Raw genomic sequence first — 24,541 nt, 5'->3', positions numbered from 1 at the left:
ATAACATGGCTAACGTTCCTCCCCCAGGTGGGAATCAACCTCTACTTCTCCCTCTAGGTGGGAATCAACCTCCACCTACTCCAAGAGCACTCCCTCCCTAGCTTGTGCAGGATGCTGTAGCAGTACTTGGGCAATATCATCCCTTACCCAAAAACGCAAAAAGAGTATTGCCTAAATTCGACCCTAAGCGGGGAGATGCGGCTGATAACCACATTCATTCCTTCTTCCTAGTCGTGCGCATGTTGGGGGTAGCCGATAAGGATGTGGTATGTTGCTTGTTTCCTTTTACTCTGGTTGGTTCGGCTTCCACATGGTACTTTAGCTTGAGAATAGGATCGATCACCTCATGGGTTGCCTTTCAGCAAGCTTTCTTAGACAAGTTTGGAGATGAAAAAACACCTACGACCTTAGTTTTAGAGCTATCCCATTTGAAAATGGACACCGAAGAAAAGGTCAAGGATTTTAATATCCGGTTCAATACTTTGTTTAGTAGAATCCTCGCTACCGCTAGACCTACTGATGAGGTGCTCATGGAATTCTACATCTCTACTCTTCCTGTCCCTACTACGATGTGGGTCAAGAGATGTAATGCACAGAACTTACAAGGTGCTATCGATGAAGCAATCAAAGTTGACAACGAAATGATAAGTCTCACAACATGTCATCATACGACTAAAGGAAAGAAAGCCTCTTAGTCATCAAAGAAAAGTAGTGGGAATGATAACAAAGTGGCTGAGGGAAAAGAAAGGGACACCATGGATGTGGAAGGTTTGCATCAGATCATTAAGAAATTGACAAACATAGTCATAGATATGAAAAGGAGTTCTAGAGAGAGCGGAGTAGAGTATAACAACAGAAAACCATTCAAACCTTTCTTTCACAAGAGGACATAAGGTAGTCATGGTCAACTTGCGTTGCCTGCTCCAGCCAATGAAGGGAATCTAAATATGGAGGAGCTAGCTCTTATTGGATCTCTCCTTAACAAAGAAGAACCTACAGTGGAGCTAGAACCAGAACAAGAAAATGAGGAGGAATACCAAGTGGAAGAACTCGTGGATGAAGAATCTCAGATCAACGTACTGTGGGATTTCTACAAAAATGAGAATGATGATGACGAAGGAGATAGTATGGCAGAAATCCACACTAATGAAATCCACACACAAAGTAAGGGTCCACTTGCATGTGTGATGAAGTGTGTAGAACAAATAAAGAAAGATGTTCACCCTTTGAAGGCACCCGCTCCCAAAGTTCCTATTGAGAAGGGTAGACCAAGTGGTCAGTCCAAGAATACCCCAGTGGAAAACCATCAAGAGAAAGAGAACATAGCTCCCACTGCAATGAAGGTGACGCCAATTGGTAAAATTCATTGTAAGAATAACAAAACTGGTATGTTTACTTTGCCCTATCCTATTTATAACATTGATTACAATATTGTGGATGATCTTAAGAAATCTAGGGCCAATATCACATACTTTGACTTGCTAAAATTAACACAGCAAAGAGATCTGCTCCTGAAAGCTATGAATGAGTGAAATTCCAAAACTCCCACCATCCCAAGCAGCCAAACCAAGAAGTCAGTGCCCAGACCTATCAACACCTCCAATACATCCCAAATACCATCAGCTATGGAAGCCACTCTATCTAAAATGAATTAAAACCCCCAAGATGTCAATGCAGCCATGATAGGGAGGAAACCAAAATCCATGACTCTACCTTTCATTATCACATTTGAATTCCTCAACATGAACGTACATAATTTCTTGGTAGATTCTGTTGCTTCATCCACTGTGATGCCTTATGCTGCTGCCAAAAGAGTGCATGCGATACTCGAGAAAACTGGGATCGAATTATGCAATTAGGCAGGAGAAATGTGAAAGTGATAGGGGAACTGAAAGATGTGTTGATTTGGATGGCTGCTAAACCATAGTACAGACAAGTCATTGATATAGTGGTAGTCAATATACCCAAAGCTTATGGAATGCTACTTAGTAGGGATTGGTCAGCAAAACTCAATGGATATTTCTCAATAGATTGGTGCCATCTCTTGTTGCCTCATAAGGGAAAAGGTGATATGCTGAGAGTTCATCAAGAAAGATACATGAAGTATGTGGTAACAGAACTAAAAGGTCCCAATGAACTTGCAATGTTTACCAATTCCAGCCTTGGGAACTATAGTTTCAATGTTTATGCTACAGAAACCTGTTTTGGAGAATTCCATGCAGAAACATTTGAAGAAACTTTGACATACACATAGTTGGAAGCTCGCTCACATAATCCAACTGATGAACTATCTTGTATTATAGTAGATGATAGGAATAATTTCTTAGATAGTAGTTCAATTGATGTAATATTAGATTCTATATTTTGGACACTCTATTTTGATGGCTCTAACTTCCTTGAACATGCAGGTGATGGGAGCATTCTCATTGACCCACAGGGGAACCAACATTTCATGGCCAACCAGTTGGAGTTTTCTTGCACCAATAATACAACAGAATATGAAGGCTTGTTGCAGGGCCTAAAGAAAGCCATTGATATGAAGGTAAAAAATCTTCAAGTTTTTGGTGACTCACAGATAATTGTGGATCAGGTAAGGAAAAGGATACATTGCAATTCACCACACCTGGTAGGGTACCTGTTGTGGGGAAAAGTATCCAACATGGAATGACCCTATCCCACTCTAAGGGTGATAGTTCCTTAGCAACAGTCAAAGCAAAGCTATCTAAGATTACTTCTTTATGACATGCAAAAGAGGAAAGGAAGAGATCCACTTACCGATGTCTTGCGGAAATGGTCGATCCAATCTTCTCTCTTTGCTGCTTGCTCCCAGCTCCTTGTCTTCTCACGGGCCCAGCTACACAAGATCCTGCAAACAAGACGAGAAAAGGAAACTACAAGAAGCATGCATTCATAATTGATTCAAGGATTAGCATAAATCAAATACGCAAGTAAGACAATACATCATTGAAACACATGCGAATAGAAGAACCTCAAATGCTTTATTAATGGAAGAAAGTAAGGTTCAGGCGGTGATACAACCATAAGAGGCCCAATCCAGCATCACCTTCCCGACGGAAAGAAATCTCCTCTTCACCTCCCTCAAGCAATCACCCAATACTCTCAACTGTAAACCAACAACAATTCTTTGCACAAAATTCCGGCCTCTAGATCCCATGGGATGAGATCCTTATATAGAGTTTTGGAGTGAAGATAAGTCAGCTTGATGTGTGACTGTTGTCCTCTTCAACCCCAGTTGTTCTTTAGTTCTTGAGTCCACTCGGAGATTCTACCTTCCACTTGGAGTTTTAGAACCTCTTTACTCATCATTAGGCGAATCTTCTGATCCAAGTGTCAATTTGGAAGCTTCCTGAGCACTGGCACATTGAGGAAAGATTCCTCCACATGTCCAAACTCGCTCAGCGCAGGTAGCCTTTGATGAAGTTGACATTCAGCGCAGGTACACCATGGAGCAGTTGACATTCAGCGCAGATGCTCAGTGGAGCAGCTGCTTTGATCCAAAATTGACCTGTTTTTGAGTGTTTTTCAGTGGAGAACTGATCTGAAGTGCTGTGGTTTGCTGACCTTGTTCCTCTAGGGGTAGGAACAACATGTTTAGGGACTTTGGATCCCTTAGATTATTGACATTTCATGCTCTATGCTGTAAGGCACAAAAATGTCTATAACAGTTGCCCCCTAAAGTATGAGGTCGTTTATCGGGTGAAATGCTTTATTAGGAGGATCCGAAGTTCATTCAATCGTCGGGAGGTGACCTGTAACAAAATACAATACAATACATTCTTTTTCATACTGCTTTCATGATCTAGCTGATGCGGGCATTTCCCATGCTCAGCTTTATAAATACATTTTCTGTACATAAACAGACGATCTTCTGATAGGAGACTGATAATTCTCTGCTTAAATTATCATCCTTTTAGTAGGATGATCATCTGCTGCACATGTCTATGTCTTTATCTCCTGAATATATATCGCAGCCCGGATGGATGAAACTAGATCCGGGGTCTTCAAACTTGTCCGATCATCACTCTAAGTACAGGTCAATCCATGTGAGAATTCCTTGGAGTCGAACATGGAAAGACATCGCTTGATTACCAGTCAATAATGTAAACTGTTAACAAGCGCGAGAGGAATCACCGATAATGATGATGACCCTCAAGGTACTACAACACAATTCACGTGGCATGAATATAGGATTTGGCGTCGAACACCACGCAAAGTCTCCTGGTCGAAGGTCATTAATGTATACCTGTCGCCGGAAGTGAGAAACTTGCCATTGAGGCATGCAAGCTTCAAAGTACTGAGGGGGTGTCCCTAGATCAACTTCTTGGATAATGAGCTGATGTTGACAAGAAGCGATCTGTCAAAGGAGGGCCTTAATGAATCCCACATCAGTGACACGAAATGGAGCTAGTAATTGTGATGATGGTGAAAACGATCTGTGAAATATGATTCAGGGTGGCGGTCATGAAAGGATGAAAGATGATGTATGGCATGTGGATGGGACCCGGTTGACACTCTCTGAATGACATCTCTTGAACATATAACGACACTGATGTGATGGATCGGTAGCATTACCCCAAATGTGGATGGTATGGCGAGACCATGGTGAAGGGACCGGTGAATGAAAACAACCCAACCTGATGTTTTTACGGAGGCAAAAGTGTCATGTTCAAGAGCGACTTGCTACCATGAAGCTTTGAGGTTCTCCCAATTTTTCCCCAGTCATTTCTGACCAGTACCTCTTTATTTTTGTCAAGCTTGAGGAGGATAACATATGCTTGTTCTATAACCTGCCCTTCGGGCAAGCCCATCGCTATGTTTTAACGAGCCTAGCGATAGGGAAACTCGTTCTCGTCTAAAGACAAGTTTGTCGCTATTCAGTATTTTTAACGAGCCTAGCGACAAAGACAACTCGGTCCTTTTCATTTTTAGAGAGTCTAAAAAGGGTACATAAAGTTAACTCCAAAGGTCCTTTTTCGTCATCTAATCCCTTAAGTCTGAAAAAGTATAAAACAATACAGAAGGGATGAATGTTCGATAGCTTTATCGAGTCGAACTAGACTAGCGCTCGATCTTTTTGTGCAATAATCCCTCAGGTCCAAAAAGATTAAAATCTAGAGGAGGGATAGCTCTTCCGGTCCTTTTAACGAGCTGGAAGGCCAAAACTCGGCAAACTTTTCATTTTTTACGAGTCAGTGAAAAGAGCTCAAAGAAGACTCGTATTTTGAGGAACGAGTGATAAACAGGGATAGCAGCAGATTCCAGGTACAGGTTGGAATTTCCCAATCACGGCAGTGTCACAAGGATGGCTAGGTGAAATCACTCTTTGCAGCTGTTCCTCAAAATAGGTAAACAATCAAGCGGATGTGAATGATCGGCCAAATGAAAAAGTGGAGGTGACGGTGCAAACACGACCAAGGCTTTTTATGGCTGATGAATTTACGATCTCAAATGGTTATTTACCGGTTCATTTTTTCTGGATGAGCTCGAACTCTGGAGGAAGCTTGCTCACATGCTTATGTTTATTTTTTAACGAGCATGAATTCCGCGTTAAAACTGCTCGGTTTTGCATTTATTTTTTAACGAGCATGAACTTTGCCAAAACTGCTCGTTTTTGCGTTTATTTTTTAACGAGCATGAACTTTGCCAAAACTGCTCGTTTTTACCAGTCATAAAGTAGGAAGGTCTCCTGGTAGGTTGCTCGCTATTTTTTAAGGAGCTTCATCTCGCTATGCTTTGCTCCATATACTCTCTTTATGCAAGCTGGGTATCGACTTATCCTACGGGTTAGAGGAGTTAGATCTACCTAAAAACTAAAAAGTCGCCCGTGCTTGCATTCCAAGAGGTTTGCATGCCCCCAGGTATAAAGTCTAATTTCAAGGTCGCCCCTACTTTTCCGTTAAAAACCCTTGTTTTCAACGGGTGAGGCCTACCTCTTTCAGGTTACCCAAAGATTGTTCCGTTAATCTTTCAAACAAAACATTTCTTCGGCTATGCCTACTAAAGATAGACAATGGTGAGTAACGGGCCCCCGTCCTCCCACATAACTTTAACAAAAGAATCTTTTTCCAGAACAACCCCATTCCTAACTGCCCCTTCTTCTTCATGAGAGCCGGACTTTCTTGCCGGCTCTTACTCTTACGAAGATGAAGGAGGGGACGGGGTACGGACTAGTCATATTCTCCCGCGGAAATTCTACTTTACACCCAAGGTTTTTTCTGACCCCAGCAGACCAGGATGCATGCCCCCTGGGTTCCGGCCCTACTTTCCCGAATCACTCGCACTCATCAGGAAGAAGAACCGGAGGTAGGGACCTTTCTTGATCGAAAAGACCATTCAGGATAGGTATGTGACTATTTGCGATGCGTGATCCCGGAAATGAAAGTTGGTCTACGAGTTTGACCATTCTTCCTTCGTATGGAAAACACATTATTCGAAAGAGTGAGGAGACTATTGCTTCCACGCAATATATGTAGTCTCGTCGAAGGAGTAGGTTATAATCCAAGGGTCCTTGGACGACCATCAAATTCATCTTGACAGCCTTCCCTTTCAATGTAATAGGCACATTAGGTAGAATCCCTAATGGTCGACTGGTTCCTTTGTCAAAACCCGAGAGATTCCTTATCTCAGGCAAAAGCGCCGAGCAACCCAGTGTTTTCCAAGCAATAGAGGACAGGATACTCACAGATGCCCCTTCATCAACGATAGTTCCAGCCATCACCATTTTGTATATTTGGACTATAATTCTAAATGGTATACTGGCTGGCAACCGGGGCCTGCCTAGTTGGTTCCAATCAAAGGACACAACCAGGTTGCTTGGTGGTGGGACCGAATATACGGCCGGATATGATCCTGACGATGCTCCTTCCTGCGGTAAAGGAGTGGGCGCATTGCCCTGATGCTCATCAGAATCGGTGTTGATGAAAAGAATCTGGATGGTGTCATCCTTACTCTCTTCGGTGAGGGTGTCAGCCAAAGATGAATCTTCAGTGACGGTGTCATTTGAAGACGAAACTTCTGAAGGGAGAACCGGGTCAACTGCCATTTCGACCTTTGGACTTTCGTCCGGTCCGGATTCAGTAGGTTCATTTTCAGTGACTGACGCTTCAGCTGGCCCCACGAGCGGGGTAGCTGTATTTTCAACCAACGAAGGACTTGGCGCGAGTTTTTGATATCCAGGAGGAAGTAGCAACGGTGAAACCGGTTGATCTTCCAAAACTCTCTTTTCTTCGTCTAAAAAGGGACAATGGCGGAGGGTGTGATTGCCTTCACACAGTTCGCAGGGGAATCTCATTCCCCTTCGTCGTCTAGAACCTTCACTTTCGCTGGTCGATGGTAAGCATTCAACCTGGCTGTCAGAGGTTGATGCTTCCGAACTGTGCAAACGAGGGGACCAGTCCCTTAGTATTCGGGGAATACTGGGACAATCACGGTGGAAGTGGTCTCCTTCACATATGACACATGGCGCCTTAGGCCCGGTCTGTGCTGTGTGTGGATTTTGGTTAGATGTCTTTTGCTTGCCCCCAACCGCCTTTGGCTCCTTCTGCTTCTTTTCCTTCTTCTTCTTCTCCTTTTTCTTCTCTATGGGAGCTCGGCTTTCGGCGGCTCGACCTTTCGAAGAGGAAGGATCGGAAACCTTCTTCTTCTCTATGGGAGCTCGTCTTTCGGCGGCTCGACCCTTCGAAGAGGAAGGATCGGAGGAAGATCTGTAAGAAGCGGAAGGCTGGAGGGCAGCTCTAGACTGGTCTAACTGTTGACTCGACTGTTCAGGAACCGTGGTGGTCTGAACTACAGTGGTTGAGAATAGCCAAACTGGCAGGCCAATTGTCAGTCCTGGAAGCGACAACGTGGCCATGTGGGGCGTACCAACTTCTCCCCAAGAGGAGAAAGGGCTAGGGTTCCCATCATGTGGAATCCCTTGGTTGGTGTGTTCCATGTTCTCAACCTCAAGATCAACGCAGGAATAAGGGGTAATTATGTTCCGTTTAAAATGAATTTTATATGACGACGCTTTAGACACAACTTGCTTTTTCACCTTTTAAGAGTCGAGAAAAAGCTAAAGATGACTCTAGTCTCCTTCGATGTATTAATGAGCCCGAAGTGACAAATGCTCGGATGGACTTTTTCAGTTATAGAGTTTGAAAAAGGCCAAAAGAAACTACTCTGGAGTTCTAGGCAGAGGGTGTGCCAAACCTTTCGCGAAACCACAGAATACGTTTTACGGTACGAGTGGTCGATCTTCGTGAATGCTGTGTTCACTGCATTGCGATCAGTAGGGCGGCCGACACAGCTTCCTATGGATAAAGGCTTTGTTCCTATAGGGGTCTCCCAATATACGCGATGGCACGCGGGAGCACAAGTCCGTATTAGTGCTATCGTCCCTCAGGAGGAATCACCCACCTTCGTAGAGATCGACAGTCACTATGTATAACGACGCCGGAACACGTCTCTACCTAGACCTCTACTGTGTTTCGTTATGTTTCAAAGCGTTGTTATGTAAATTCAGCTCGTTTTAGGTTGATCTTGCTTAGCAGTTTGCCTTTATGGATCACCACGTGATGTATGATACAACTCCTAAATGCAGTCTAAGAATGATAAGCAAGCTTTTTTCAATTCTTTCAACTTATGAAAATCTTAACTACTGAGGGAAAAGAAAGACATCATCTTTTGAAACAGATCATAGAGCACACACTGATGCACTTTTCCTAAGTCGACATGCAAACTGTCAAAATGCACATGCACAATGCAAGTATTTCTTTTCTTCTTCCTTAATGTTGATGTATTACAAAAAGAAAGCTGTTGTATGATTTCGAATTCAATTTCAAGCGAAAGCAAACAAGCTTTTGTCCAATAATCAAAAGATCACCTTAAGATTCACTCGTTTCAACACAAGAAATACTAAAATTCGAACCATATGATGAAATCAAATGCTCAAGCAGCTATGAACAGCAATAAACTAGCTCTTAGAATCACAACGACACTTTATCACAGGTCTAGATCCAAGAGGACACAGCAAGACTAGTTCACTTTCGCTACGGGAAACTGTGAATGAAAGTAAGAAATACAATAAGAACAATCACAGTTTCTTCACACAACTGAGGCGGAATGATGGCAAAGAAAGATAGTTTCAGATGGGTATACAGGTTGACAACAGGCTGCAAAAACAATACTGAAAACTGGGCAACAGAAGGCAGGGAACCCCAGTTGCACAATGCAAAACTGGTTCAGCGCAGGTAGAACACTGTCAATCTGACATTCAGCGTAGGTAGCCCCTTCGGGACCTGCGTTGCAGCGCAGGTAGCCTTCACTGCAGCTGCACTGAAGAGAAAACTCTCGTCTCTCTTTGGTTCTGGGTCACAGATTGCTCAAAAATCAACTGTTTTTGGCCAAATCAGAGGCTATCAATCAAGTATACTCTAGAGGATGATTAAAGGAAGATGAACACTATCACAAAGAGCTAATAGGAGTCCTTGTGGATCAGCTCTTCAAATCATAAACATGCCCAGAACTGAGCTAGAGTAGCTGCCCTCTACTTTGCCTTCGAAGGATTCGAATGCAGTTCGATTCGGTACTCCCTTTGTTTAGGAAATGAATAGCAAAAACACAAGCTACCAACAAGACACGTTCCCCAGCAGAGTCGCCAGTCTATTGTGGGGAAAAGTATCCAACACGGAATGACCCTATCCCACTCTAAGGGTGATAGTTCCTTAGCAACAGTCAAAGCAAAGCTATCTAAGATTACTTCTTTATGACATGCAAAAGAGGAAAGGAAGAGATCCACTTACCGATGTCTTGCACAAATGGTCGATCCAATCTTCTCTCTTTGCTGCTTGCTCCCAGCTCCTTGTCTTCTCACGGGCCCAGCTACACAAGATCCCGCAAACAAGATGAGAAAAGGAAACTACAAGAAGCATGCATTCATAATTGATTCAAGGATTAGCATAAATCAAATACGCAAGTAAGACAATACATCATTGAAACACATGCGAATAGAAGAACCTCAAATGCTTTATTAATGGAAGAAAGTAAGGTTCAGGCGGTGATACAACCATAAGAGGCCCAATCCAGCATCACCTTCCCGACGGAAAGAAATCTCCTCTTCACCTCCCTCAAGCAATCACCCAATACTCTCAACTGTAAACCAACAGCAATTCTTTGCACAAAATTCCGGCCTCTAGATCCTATGGGATGAGATCCTTATATAGAGTTTTGGAGTGAAGATAAGTCAGCTTGATGTGTGACTGTTGTCCTCTTCAACCCCAGTTGTTCTTTAGTTCTTGAGTCCACTCAGAGATTCTACCTTCCACTTGGAGTTTTAGAACCTCTTTACTCATCATTAGGTGAATCTTCTGATCCAAGTGTCAATTTGGAAGCTTCCTGAGCACTGGCACATTGAGGAAAGATTCCTCCACATGTCCAAACTCGCTCAGCGCAGGTAGCCTTTGATGAAGTTGACATTCAGCGCAGGTACACCATGGAGCAGTTGACATTCAGCGCAGATGCTCAGTGGAGCAGCTGCTTTGATCCAAAATTGACCTGTTTTTGAGTGTTTTTCAGTGGAGAACTGATCTGAAGTGCTGTGGTTTGCTGACCTTGTTCCTCTAGGGGTAGGAACAACATGTTTAGGGACTTTGGATCCCTTAGATTATTGACATTTCATGCTCTATGTTGTAAGGCACAAAAATGTCTATAACAGTACCAGCATGAGGTATGGAGCTTAATTGACAGTTTTGATTCTTTTAGTATCACAAACATACCTCAAGGGAAAAACCAAGATGCTAATCTGATGGCTAGTATGGCTGCTAAGCTTTTGCCTGATTTTAGATTGAGGAAAAATAAATGTTCTATTGAATTGGTTTTCAGACCATCTGTGCCTAATAACATCTCAAATTGGTAGGTGTTCAAAGATGATGAGCAAATCCTTGAGTTCTTGCACTGCAAGAAGACATTCAAGAATGCAGTCATTGATGAAAAGGAGCATGACATGCTTATCAATGAGAGGGAAGGTGAGGAAAAGGATCAACCCAATGTGATTCCCAAGTCAGTTGTTAAGATGGAGCACTTGTATGACTTGCATGATAAATTCAAGAAGCTGACTAACAGCAAAATGCATAGCTCATCCATGAAGTATGAATTGGTCAACCTTGGGACTAAAGAAGGCCTGAAAACTGTTAATTGGGGCCTGGGGTGCTCTCCACAAGAAAAGGCTACATTTGCCAAGCTATTTAAAGAATACAAGGATATCTTTGCATGGAAATATGGAGGCCGAAAAAGCTTTGATACCAGTGTTATGCATCATGTGATTACTTTAGAAAAGGAGGCTAAGGCCTACCAAAAAAAGCTTCGCAAGAATCATCCAAGCCTATAACCATTGGTGAAGAAAGAATTAAACAAGATGCTAGATGCTAAAATCATCTTTCTGGTCAGACACACCAGCTGGGTAGCCAATCTCGTGCCAGTAAGGAAGAAAAATGGAGATATTAGGCTTTGTATTGATTTCAGAAACCTAAACAAAGCATCGCAAAAGGATAACTATCCTATCCCCTTTATGGAACACATCCTTCAGTGCATTTCTAGGTCTGAAATGTTGTCCCTATTAGATGGATTTTCACGATATAATCAAGTCTTGGTATCTAGTGGGGATCAGCTGAAGACAACCTTCAACACTAAATGGGGTACCTACGCATATCGTAAAATTCCTTTTGGACTTATTAATGCAAGTGCCGCATTCCAGAGAGCTATGGACATAGCTTTCTGAGGGTTTATTAACAGATTAGTAGTGGTTTACATGGATGACATCACTATGTATTCATACAATAGAAGGGATCATATTTATTACCTGAGACAGATTTTCTAAAGATGTAGAAGGTATGGAATATCACTGAATCACAAGAAGAGCATCTTCACAGTCACAGAAGGGAAATTGCTAGGTCATATCTTCTCTAAAGAAGGGATTTTTATTGATCCTGAAAGAATAGAGAACATCATGAGAATACAACCCCCTGCAAATAAGAAGGCCATGCAATCTTTCTTCGAGAAGATCAATTTCATTAGAAAATTTGTCTTAGGTTTAATGGAAATACTGCGCCCCATGCAGCTGACGATGAAGAAAGATTTTGTGTATAAATGGAGCGATGAAGCCAAGAAAGCATTTCAAGGAATCAAGGAAGCCATCGCTGAAGCTCCTACATTGGTCAGCCCCGATTTCGGCAAGGAATTCTTCCTATACACTTTTTCTTCTGATGTTTCATATGCTGCAATACTCACTCAGAAAAAAAATGAAGGCAACAAAGTCCCTATTTATTATATGAGCTCTAATCTCCAAGGGGTACAACTCAACTACCTAGATGTCGAGAAACAGGGCTTTGCGGTTTCCAAGACTGTAAAACATTTCCACCCTTATTTACTAAAGGCCAGGACCAAAGTAATCATTCCCCATTCTGCTATAAGAGCCCTCTTCATACAAAAGGAAATGGGTGAACGAAGATGGAATTGGATAACCGCCCTTCAAGAGTTCAACCTCAAGATTAAGCTGGCACAAATAGTTCGAGGGCAGGGACTTTACAGGCTAGTAGCAGAAGCCTTGGTGGATAAAGAAGGGGTGTCCGAAGAACCAAAAACATAGAGCATGCAATATGCACAAATGGAATTCAGGGAGGAGCCCCTATGGATTAATGAAGAAATGATGTATGGGCAAGAAATGTCAGAAACCTTTTCGGATCCTGAGTCATGGTACTTTGATATACGCTTCTATCTAATATGGGGATCACGTCTTGAACACATGTATGCATCACAAAGGAGAGCACTTAGATTGAAATCTAATCAGTATCATTTGGCAAATAACATATTATACAAAAAAAATTATGATGGAATCTCGATAAGGTGTTTGGAAAAGGATAATGTCGACCATGTCTTGAAAGAAATTCATGACGACCCAGTAGGTGGTCACTACGGTGGAGAGACCACTGCTCACAAAATATTAAGAGTTGGATATTATTGGCCCACAGTGTTCAGAGACTCGTACACTTACGCATGGAAATGCAAGGCATGTTAAACTGCCACAGGACAAGAAAGAAAGCCAAATATTCCCCTCTGGCCTACTATGGTTTATCGCCCATTCCAACAATGGGGCCTAGATGTCATAGGCGAGATCATTCCAAAATCTTCACAAAATCATAAGTACATACTCACAGCGACCGTTTACTTCACGAGATGGGCCGAATCCATCCCACTTTGGAAGGTAAATGAAGATGAGGTAATATCATTCATTGAGAAATTCGTCATCAACAGGTATGGCATCCCTGATGCTCTCATATTTGATAATGCTTCTTACTTTTTAGCATTAAAATTGACTAAATTTTCTATTGATAAATCAATCCACATAAGGTATGCAACAAACTATTACCCCCAGGGAAATGGAGTTGCAGAGTCCTGAAATAAAAACCTTATACACATAATCCATAAGTCTGTTGCTGACAACCAGAGGAACTAGCACAACGCTCTAAAAAATGCCCTTTGGGCCGATAGGGTCACCCCAAAAGTGGCCTTAGGAAACTCCCCATACTTCCTTGTCTACGGACAGGAAGCCATCCTGCCTCCCAACGTTACCCTCCCCTCTCTACAGCTCTCCCAAGCTTTAAGAGGAACCTCTTTAACCTTGCTTCAAGAGAGGATCAACCAACTGATGAGGTTGGAGGAATTGAGAGATAAAGCCATAAATAAATTCAGAAATCACCAAATGATTGTGAAAAGATGGTTTGATCATCATCTTGTAGGAGATAAAGATTTCCAAGTAGGGGAGCTAGTCTTGAAATGGGACAAGGTAAGTGAGCCAAAAGGTAAACACACAAAATTCCAACACTTATGGTTGGGTCCGTTCCAAGTTGTAGAAAAAATTGGTTAGGGAACTTACACATTGAAAAATTTACAGGGAGAAACTGAAAAACTCCCTGTTAATGGCCAACATCTCAAAAGATACTTGTAGTAGCTATCACATGGTGGTTACTTCCTGAGTAGGTTAGGATTGATTTTATTTTGTTGTTAGCTTATGTTGTGTGTGGAGCGTGATTATCATCCTAATTTAGAGGTCTTTGTTTCAGCCGAATGTATACCCCAGGAAGATTGTACACCCCTCCGCGCGGGGTGGTGCGGGGGGGGCTAATCCCCCCCAGCTGGGGGGTCCAGGGGCTAGCGGTCCCCTGGCGGCTAAAAACAAATGGAAAATTGCCTTGTAAAAGTATAGTAATTTCTAGTCAATCTAAGCCATTCCTCAGGCATATGATCTGATGGTAGAATTTATGTTTACTTTAGGGTTTTTTGCCCTAGAAGGCAACCCCTCTTTTTGGATAAGGGTATTGTATTGAGCCTATGGAATATATGTGTATTCTCAGATCGAGAAACAGATAGGTGAGACTGTGAGAGAAAACAGAGGATATTACAACAAATCTGTTGTAGGTTGTGTCTCTTCATTTTGTTGGATAATAGAAAGGAAGGACTGGCTGTTTGGGGTGGATGTAGCCCAAACTAGGTGAACCACATATATCTGTCTCTCTGGTTTTATGTGTTTTTGTTTTTCCGCATATTATATGTCTTGTATTTCTTTGTCATATATAATATCTTTCTAGCAGTTTAATCACATTTCCACCTTTTCCTTTCTTGTTTTTCTGCAAAGTTCATTTTCCTTCTGTTTTGAATTGCAACCCTTCTCAACCAGATGACTTCGGTCCTCTAGTCTTGTTATTACCTTTTCAGACCACACTCATACATCAACATCAGCCTTTACCTGCTATTGAGTCTGCCGATTTTAAATCCATCATTACCTTGCAAATCAAACAAATTTCCAATGATCCCATGAGAACCTATAAATCAACGGTGGAATTCAAACCAAAGCCACTCATTGTCATCTATTGGGAACTATGTGAGACCCGTTGATAACTTGGATATCTGGAGCATGTGGGAGCATCTTTATAAAACAAAAAATGTGTAACTACAGCTAGACTGGCATGGAGTAACACACTGCATTTTAAGTAAAGCCCACTCAGACCTAGCCTACACTTGTCTGTAAGGTTTACATCATTCTCCATTGGTACCCATCCACCATACTAAATTTTCCAATACCTGTTATCTACAAAAAAACCTCCTCTCATGGGTTAAGCTCACTATCATATACGTTATGGCAAATCCAATTGTACTCTAGTTCTTGTGCCTGAAAGTGGAAGGACTTATTTAAAAGAAAATAAAATGTCAAGTCCTTGTGCCAATCTAGAAGGATAGGTTGTTTAGGAATCTGGTTAGTGTAGAGACTGTTGCTGGGCTTAGAGTATCAATTGACACAACAAGCCTAACCTTGCTTAAGCAGTTTAAAAATATGGCATGATCCATGACTGTGCCCCATTCAATCATATGAAAATATAACACTGAAATTATTATATAAAGTGCAGATAAACATATCCACATCAAGCTTGATGAGCAATAAAGATCTGAGGTACACACCTAAACAGGTATGGATAGACCAGTGATGGACCCAAAAGTATTTTTGAAAGTGGGAAATAGGTAAATGAAGGTTAATGAAACCCATAACACTGCCATTGGAGAATGCATGTCAAAATCCTATCAGTAAGTAGAATATATTTGTCTCTATCCCATCGGAAGCAATTAATGTTGAAATGGAACCCATCCTTGTACATCTATATAGTGTGCATTTGAAGTTTATCCTAACACCTTGATGTTCTATTGATCCAAGGTTTATTTGGAAACAAAGATAACTGCTTCGCCTAGCAGTTCACTAATTGTTGTGGCCACAACCACCACCCTATCAAAACTTGCCTTGGCAGCAATTTTGAATGGGTCCCCTAAAAGTTGATTTTCACCTCTCCGAATGATCTGTTTTAGCCTAAAGACTTTAACTCGTTGCCGAGTCAAACCTTCAATTCCTAATGGTTGAGCCCCCCTCTTTAAAAATTTGCCATATGATTCATTTCTAGCCCTTCCCAACCCTCCATTCATTTCCTCCATCGTAACCCTTCCTAACCCTCCAAAACCCTCTATCGCACCTCATCTCCATTGTAACTCTTTATAAAAGAAATACTCAAAAAATGCCCAACTTACCCTTTTTCCGCTTAACCACAATCAACACTAAAACACAACGCATACATGGCTTCCAGACCCGACAGTTTTATTAACCCAAATGCATATATTTTGGGTCTAGAGCCCCATCGCATATTACTATCGGCGGGGTCCCGGGCTTTTATATATAGGGCGTGCCACTATACTCTGGACCCAATGGCGTTATTAACCATGTTTCATATACATTTCGAGTCCGGAACCCATACATAAGGCCAATGTGATAATCGGACCTGATGACTTTATCAAGCATAATACATATGTGGGTTTCGGGTCTGCTTCCCCATCGCATATTACAATCGACAGGGTCTGAGGTTTTTATATAATACATATCGCTACCACTTGGACCTGATGATAATTATAGACTAGAGCACATAACGTCTGAGGTCTAGCCTTATGGCTGGACATGGGGTTTTCCCTTATATTCCTGTGTTTTCGAAAAACATTGAAGTCAGGACTTTTCAAAAGGAAATCATACATTGCGGACCCACCAGGGCTGTTAAGTGTCATATATATATATATATATATATATATATATTTCGGGTCCGCCTACCCCGATCGCTTATCACAGTCAGCGAAGCCTGGGGGTTTTGTAGTTAGCGGAGGGTTGATAGTCGAACCCGACGATGATTATATGCCCAATTATATAATATTTGAAGTCCAGCCTTACAGTCAGCCATGGGTTTTTTCGTGTTTTCCCTTGTATTTGCGATAATACGTTGGAGTTCGGGCTTTACAAAGGGAAGCCTTATGTGGTGGACCTGGAGGAATTATGAACTAGGACATATATGCATGTCAGGTCCGGCTAACTGAAAGGCATAATCGACATAGCTTTAAGACCAAGCACATGGCACGATACGATGTGATATGGTGAACCTGATAAGGTATAGGTTGGGAGCCTATAGTTTTTCAAGTCTGGGTTTTGGATTCAACTCTGTGTTTTGTGAGGATTTTCATTGTAAATCAGATTTTCACCTACGAGACCGAATCAATACATAGATTAAAGACTAGGGGTCGATTCTTTCACAATTGTTGCTCTTGATGTTATAAATGCTTCATGAAGGCAAGATTTGTGTTTTTTAAGCATTTTTATCATATCTATATAAGTGTGACTAATGTTGGCTCTATCTAAAGGCGAGGATGGAGAGAAGGAAAGTGAGGCAGAAGAATGGATTCGTAAGCTTCAAGTATGACTCCAAATAAAAGATGTAGGAGTGGTTTGGAAAATTTTATCCATGCAAATATGTTTATTTGAAGATTGGACTTTAGGCATTAGCAGTCATATTTTTAGGTGTTGTCTATGTATTCCGAAAGTGAAACTACCCCAGATTTCATCATGAAGAGATGACACACAGTCATCCCCTCTAATCAATAACCATTCATTTCCCTAGGAAATGAAGTGCTCCAATGACAGGAAACACCCTCTACATGTCAGCAGTGACACCGATTGTCTTCATCTGTATATTCTGATCTGTATAATGAAAGAGGACAGAGGGAAGGTGAAAAGGTGAAAAGGAAGACTGAGAGTCATTTCCAGTTGCATAAATATTCCCTCTGGATAGGAGACAAGGGCTTTTTGTTTGGAAAGAACAACTTTGATTTATTGTGAATAAAGAAAGATTGTTTGGTTCAATGAGGAGCCTATGTTTCAAATTGATTTTCCTCTTCTCTTATGTGTTTTGATCAGAATGTTGTTGCTGGCATAAATGCAAATGTATATTTGTTTTTTTTTGTGCATATTGGTAACTTACAGTTCATGGTTACGCCTGGTTATTTGAATATGATTCAACATCATGGTTAAATTATGAAAGGTTGCTGATTCGAAACTATGTTGGACATCAATTGCAAGCTTCTCTCCCATAAAATGGAATGCGTATTCTTGTATGAATGATTGGATTGCAATTAAGAATTAATGCAGCCTTGTTCTTATGTGAACCAGTAATTGATTCATTTAGACTTGGAATTCATATATGGTGTTTCATCTCTCTTTGACATGCTCCTGTAGGATAGATTAGGATAGTTAGGACATAGACTAGAGTAGTTATAAGAAGTGTAGATAGGATTCAATACATAGTGGTTAGTTGTTTTATTTTGTTGATGTATTTGAGGCCTTCTTCCCAGAAGCAATCTTTCAATTGATTTAATAGTTTACGAGGTCCCTTAAAACCCATTGGAACTAGCCATTCCAAATTAAAGTAGGTCTAATTAGGGTTTGTGATCGGGTTAGTTTCCCTTGTTGGTATAGCGAAAATTTGCCATGTCAAGACACTCTTTTAGTCAAATGCAAGTGGGAAGCATGAAGCCAAATTATGTTATTTTTATTGCTCTTTTGTTGGAATGTAGTCATTCAAGGGCCTCTTGGAGGTCGAAATACATTTATAGGGCTCCTAATTATCAAGGCATTGATACATGTTACTTCTGATAATCCTATTCTAATAATATGATATAATAATAGAGCCCTAGTCTATGAGTTTTAAAAAAGCCAGGTAAGTATGTGATCTAAAACAACCAATGTTATTCTAAGTGAATATATAGAGGATCACTGTTGTGTTGTACACATTTTGAAAGGGTGGTATATCATCCATGTTTGGGGCTACTACCATAGTCTTGGTTTGAAGGAAAACTTATAGAATGAACATGGGGATCAAGAATTGTTGCTATTTTATGTAGCTTGATGGTACAATAATGGATTTAATCACCTTGGTGAGCATGATCCAAGCATGTGCACATTTTGTATATTTACAATAAGTTGTGTTGGGCTGGTCCATCACTAGAAACATGTTTCATTTGAGTGAAAAGAAACCCCACCATACATTCATGAAATGTGAGAGGAAATGAAAACCTATTTATTCCAGTCACATTGGAGCCACACCTATGGTAGTTATTAATTCATCAAAGGTTGTTACAAAAGAATTAATGGTCACCAAATTCTCCACCATCTCAAGTAGGAAATTACCAAATGCTCTATCAAACCTAACCAAAGAGAAGACTATGGTCGTAATGAGCGATTATGGACACTATGTTAGGTCCCTATAATAATACTAGTGTTTTCCCTCATTTTTATTATCCGTGTAGCCCCCATATTCTTATTGTTGTGCCCATGTAGTCCCCATATTTTTATCATTGTTCCCCATAGAAGCCCATTACTATTATCTTTGTGCCCTTACATTATTATTGTTATGTCAGCACTGATTATATTGTGACCCTTAGACTCCTATATATAGAAAGGAGGATTTCTTCATTTGAATCATCCAATAATTGTTAATTTGTGAAATGTAAAGTAGGTTTCCCCCTTGAAGAGGCTAATTATGAGTCGTTGATATATCTCTTCTACTATTTTGTGAGTTGGTTACATAGCATTTGGACTCAAAGTTGACATAACAATAATAATGTAATGGCAAAAAGATAAGAATAATGGGGTTCTATGGGGACAAAAATAAAAATATGGCGACTACATGGGCACAACAATAAAAAAAATTACAACAATAAAAATGAGCTTTGTGATATTGAGATACTAACAATAAAAATGAGGGAATACACTAGTATTATATGGACCTATCAGACTACCACTGCATTGTCAAGAAAGGATACTAACAAACCTTCTGGGAGATACAAATTAGAAACATAATAACATCCATTCCCTTTGAGAAAATATGTTGTAGAGCATAATTGATAACATACATTCTCAATTAGTGTCTTTGGAGGGTGTGTACTTGAGGCTAATTTTCATTAATTAATTGTTTACATTTTCTGTGAAAGTTGTCATAGGTTGGGACATTGAATCCATGTGCATTGAAAAGATAGGTAGTAATTTCTATAAATGGGAAATCTACGAGATATTGTTAGAAGGCCCTATGAAAGGTGTCATTGAAGTGGACTAAAGGGATTTCCTTCCTTATTTGAGGTTGGTTCCTTAACATCACATGGAAGAGAGCATGAAACAAATGGATAGGAGAAGAAAATCCATGCTCAAAGATGTGATTGAATACCAAAAGAAGTTTCTTCATAAGGACAAGGAGAAGTACAAAGCTCGAGTACACAACTTCATTATTTGATGATGAGCCACTCATTTCTTTTATGCTACTATCATCATGCTTTCAAAGATGCATAAAGTTCATATGGTGCAGTTATGATGCAAGATTCCTATAGTTCTTGGTTCTCACATGGATGGGGAGTGTTGCTGTTGATGATATCAAGAAATCTTGACAAATTATCATGAGCTCATGGTTTGCTAGATACATCTTTCCATGATGGATACATGGATGATTACTTAAGTTACATATTGACAAATTTTGTTAGTTGGCCAAGAGAATGGTGCTATTGTAGGTCTCATGAAGACATAGCTATTTGAAGACACGGATGTTCGAAGACATCACTTACTTAGTCACATACATATGATATAATAGTACAATCAAACTTTTGTATTTATTCTTAAATTTTATTGGTTCTTGCACAAAAGCACTATTTTATGCACTATAATAAAGCTTGTACAGTTGGAGGTGTTTGTCAGTGATTTAAAGGATGAGAACACTTGGTAAAAATATTAAAAATCGTCAATTTTATCATCTTTCTACTAGTTTTCTTACTAGACTTGCCACAACTTGGTAACATACATGAGAGAAATGCAAAAGAAAGTCAATATTAGTGAGGATTTCAAAGAATTACCTTTCAAATTTCTTAAGCCTAGTGTAAAAATGTTGGTACATGGTTAGATTGTGGAAGTTTGATGAATAAATACAAAATTTATTTGATAGTAAGGAGATAAAATAAAAATTCCAACCACATAAAATATTATTCTCCTAAAATAGAATGAAAAGACAATTGGATAAACAAGTGGCAAAACTAACACAATTTTAAAGGGTAGTTTGTAGATTTCTAGTGGATGGTTTCAATAAATTCATTAGTTCTAGATTTCAAGCAAAGAACCTAGCATTCAATACTTATTCAAAGTTTGAGGATCAGACCAAGAACAAAATATTTTGTGGATTAAAGTCAAATGATAAGTGGAAAATGAAACTAGAAGTTCCAGGATTGAAGGGAAGTTGACAGATTTTCAAGAACAACTTCACAAACCCAAGATTTTAAGGCACAAAATTATCGATTGAAAGAAAAGTGGCATAAAATCAACAACATAGGGTCAATTGAGCATACCTTATGCATCAAGATCTGTATATTCACATCTTTGGTAGCACATGATTATTCTAAATGCAAGGAATTCAACTCAAGCAATTCAATAATTCGAAACATTATGCAATCAGTTTATAGATTTAGTTTTATTTTAGTGTATTATTATATTTTATTTCCATAAAGCCAGTGACTGCTTTGAAATGTAATTTTTATACATTCGTTGATTTTTAATAAAGAAGGGATGGCTTTTGATTCCAAAACCCTGATATTCTCATGCAATATGATATCTCAATATTCAATTAAAGACTCTTGAATCCATTTAATGATAGGATATGTTTCACACGTTTGTCCTTTCCTGTAATTACATATATGTTTATGCATATATTTGAGGTAGCGCAGGACATTGGGAAGGGTTGGACTGATTATCAACCTACCTGAAATTCCTATCAAAGTCATGTTTTACATTGAGTAAAAGATTAAACAATTTGTTTAATTGGTCACCCAAAAATCACTAGATTGATACTTCTAGGCTATGCTTAAATGTATTAATGTCTTACTGTAGATATTCTTCTAGATGTTTCTACTCTCATTAGATGATTATCTATTTAGGGAGGATATCTAGTTCTCTAATTTCTCTTGCATTCCTCCATTAAAATCTTTCAAGCTATATTATTATGCCATAGTTGAATGTTGGCACTTTGATAAGGCCTATACAATAGAAGGAATTATTTGTTACGGGATTTGTGAATCATCAACAACCACCTATACAACAGACACTAGATCTGCCCATTTTGATTTATAGATTGTTGTTTAGTGATAGTTAACAACATTAAAGCCTTATAATACTTAAAGGATCCCCCTCTAGTTCAAGAGCCAACTCAGACCTAAAGTTGTGTTGATAGTGATGTACCCACCAACATTCAGGGGATCACGCCAGTATGAAGTCCGAACTAGACCTCACACCATTTGGTGTGGCAGTCCCATCCGGTATGATGGCCTAGTTGCCATTGTCTTAAGGATTAGCCTCAACTCTTACTTGTCAACACAAGAGAATGGTATACTTTTCCTTCGAGAAGTGAGGTTCACGTGCATGGTGAACGCTAGTGTACTTGTGTCAATGGTTCTTTCATTATAAGGGGAGAGGGTGAGAGTGAGTCCCAAGTTGGTTGGGATGAAATCCCAACTTGGCTATGAACAAATAACACAACAACACGTGCACAACTTCCGAAGGAGCAATCCACATGGATGTGACAGTCACAACACATAAGGTAAGATAAAACGTACAACACTTAAAGGATGAGTCCAAACGAGTGCAATGGTTGTTACAACAAGCTTTATGTGAAAGGTCTATTTGATGTCCAGGGAGATAGCCACCATGGGCAAGACAACATTAACAACATATACAAAACATTTCCATTAACATATTACATATTACAACAAGTTAAATAGTTTAAGTGTTCAACACAGTTTAAAGCAACATGCATTACAAGTGTTCAATATTAGTCTTACAACAATCACAATACATGTGTGTAAACATGTTGGCTTGTTAGTAGGCTTCTAAATTAAGCTAAAGTTCCAAGACACATCATTACACCATACATCAATAACACTGAGTGTGAGGTGTTGGAGCCAGTACTTACTCCTCAAGGAAAATACTATAGACTCTCTTGGCTCTGTCGGAGGAGCTGAGGTGAAAAGTCCTTTCATGTACAATTGAGGGGATATTTATAGCCAAGGGTGAAACTGACCCTTGTGGTTGTTCGACTACCCTCATGACTGTTTGACTTCCATGACTTTTCGACTTTGTATTACATTTTGTACAACAAGTGGGTCTCTTGGACTTCCATGTTACATTACACTGATTAACAATATAGCCCATAGTAGATATGTGTGTGACATGACTCAACATGACAATGCTAGTACATTTGTGCTGTCGCTGGAGTGCATATCTAGCTACAGTGCAACTAGGTGATCCATGTCTTCACGGTGTAGCACAACTTCACCTCCACATGGCAAAGTGTGCGGAGTCTTCGATGGTCTTTGGCTCGATTGATGATGCTTTGGCACATTGTTCCTTGCATGTTGGAAGGCTTGACAAACTAATCTGTTCGTGAAAGGTGCATGTTCGTCCATACGTCCATCCGTGAGCACATATGGCATGTTTGCTCGTTCATCCGTCCGCAAACACATATTTGCATGATCATCCGTTCATGAGCACATCTCTTCACATGCATCATTCATTCATTCATTGGTGAACCTATCCTTATGCATGTGTTTCCTTCGTTCATCCATTTTGTTGTTCCACCATGTTTGTTACTGTACATGTGTCTGCAGTCACTCATGACGAGATGACATCAAATTCAAAAACCTCCTAGTGTACCATGACACATGATCATTTCGAATGCAAGTGACCAGGAGAGGTAGTAAGGTTGTGAAGTGGGATGATGGCTCTGGGCATTGCTGATGAAAACAAAGCAAGAGTCACTGAGTGATGAAGATGGGCAATCCAAGTCGACAATGATTGTCAGCGAGGTCTGGCTTGGATGGAAGGAAAATTTGTGAAAATTTTGGGAGGGACAGTCTAGGCTATAGGAAGATAAGGTAGGAAGAATCTATTCAGTTTCTAAAATGACCGTGCAGCAAGGGATGGAAGGAAAAAATTTCACCATTTTCTAGAGGAATAGGTCGGGTTGCAGGCAGGATTAGCAGGGAGAAATTGCACAATTTTTGGGAGGAACTAGCCAAGAGCCTGGCAGTCAAAACTACATAATTCTGAGAGGGAACTAGCAGTTGGCTTCTAGGTCACTGGTAGTAGAAACTATGTAATTCCCAAAGGGAATAGGTAGTGAGCTGCTTGGAGCTTGGTAGCAGAAACTGCGTAATTCTTGGAGGGAACTCGCAGTTTACTGCTAGGAGCTACTGGTGAGGGTAACTGCACTGAGGCTGATAGGCCAACCTACTAATCATCTCTACACAATTTCTTATCTGAGCAGACTGCTGGGCAGTAGAAGGCCTGCTTATGAAAACTGTGCAATTTTTTGGATGAGAAGTCGGTCGACTGTCGAGAAGACTGGTTGGCAAAACTGCACAATTTTCTAAGGGAGATAGGGATGGGCACTTGGTGTATGTTCTACCTATCTATGCAATTTCCTCAGTCAATGGAGTGGGCAAGGTTAGTGGCCTCTGTGTAATTTTTTAGGGGAGTCAGTCTTGGTGTGGCTGCCATGTTCGAGTGTCTGGGTGGTCAGCATGAATTTTGATTGAATTGTTTGCG

General features: G+C 40.3%; 1 pseudogene; it reads left to right on the top strand.

The window, feature by feature from the left end:
• Positions 1 to 24,541, top strand: part of LOC149178420 (ent-kaurene oxidase-like) — a 54,583-nt pseudogene that overhangs the window by 11,959 nt on the left and 18,083 nt on the right.

This window comes from Pinus tabuliformis, chromosome 4_1, assembly GCF_031772625.1.
Source record: "Pinus tabuliformis cultivar Carrire ecotype Pingquan chromosome 4_1, CPIR1, whole genome shotgun sequence".
In the NCBI taxonomy this organism is placed as follows: domain Eukaryota; kingdom Viridiplantae; phylum Streptophyta; class Pinopsida; order Pinales; family Pinaceae; genus Pinus; species Pinus tabuliformis.
The sequence above is the reverse complement of the archived record's forward strand: the minus strand, read 5'-3'. Positions and strand labels throughout refer to the sequence as shown.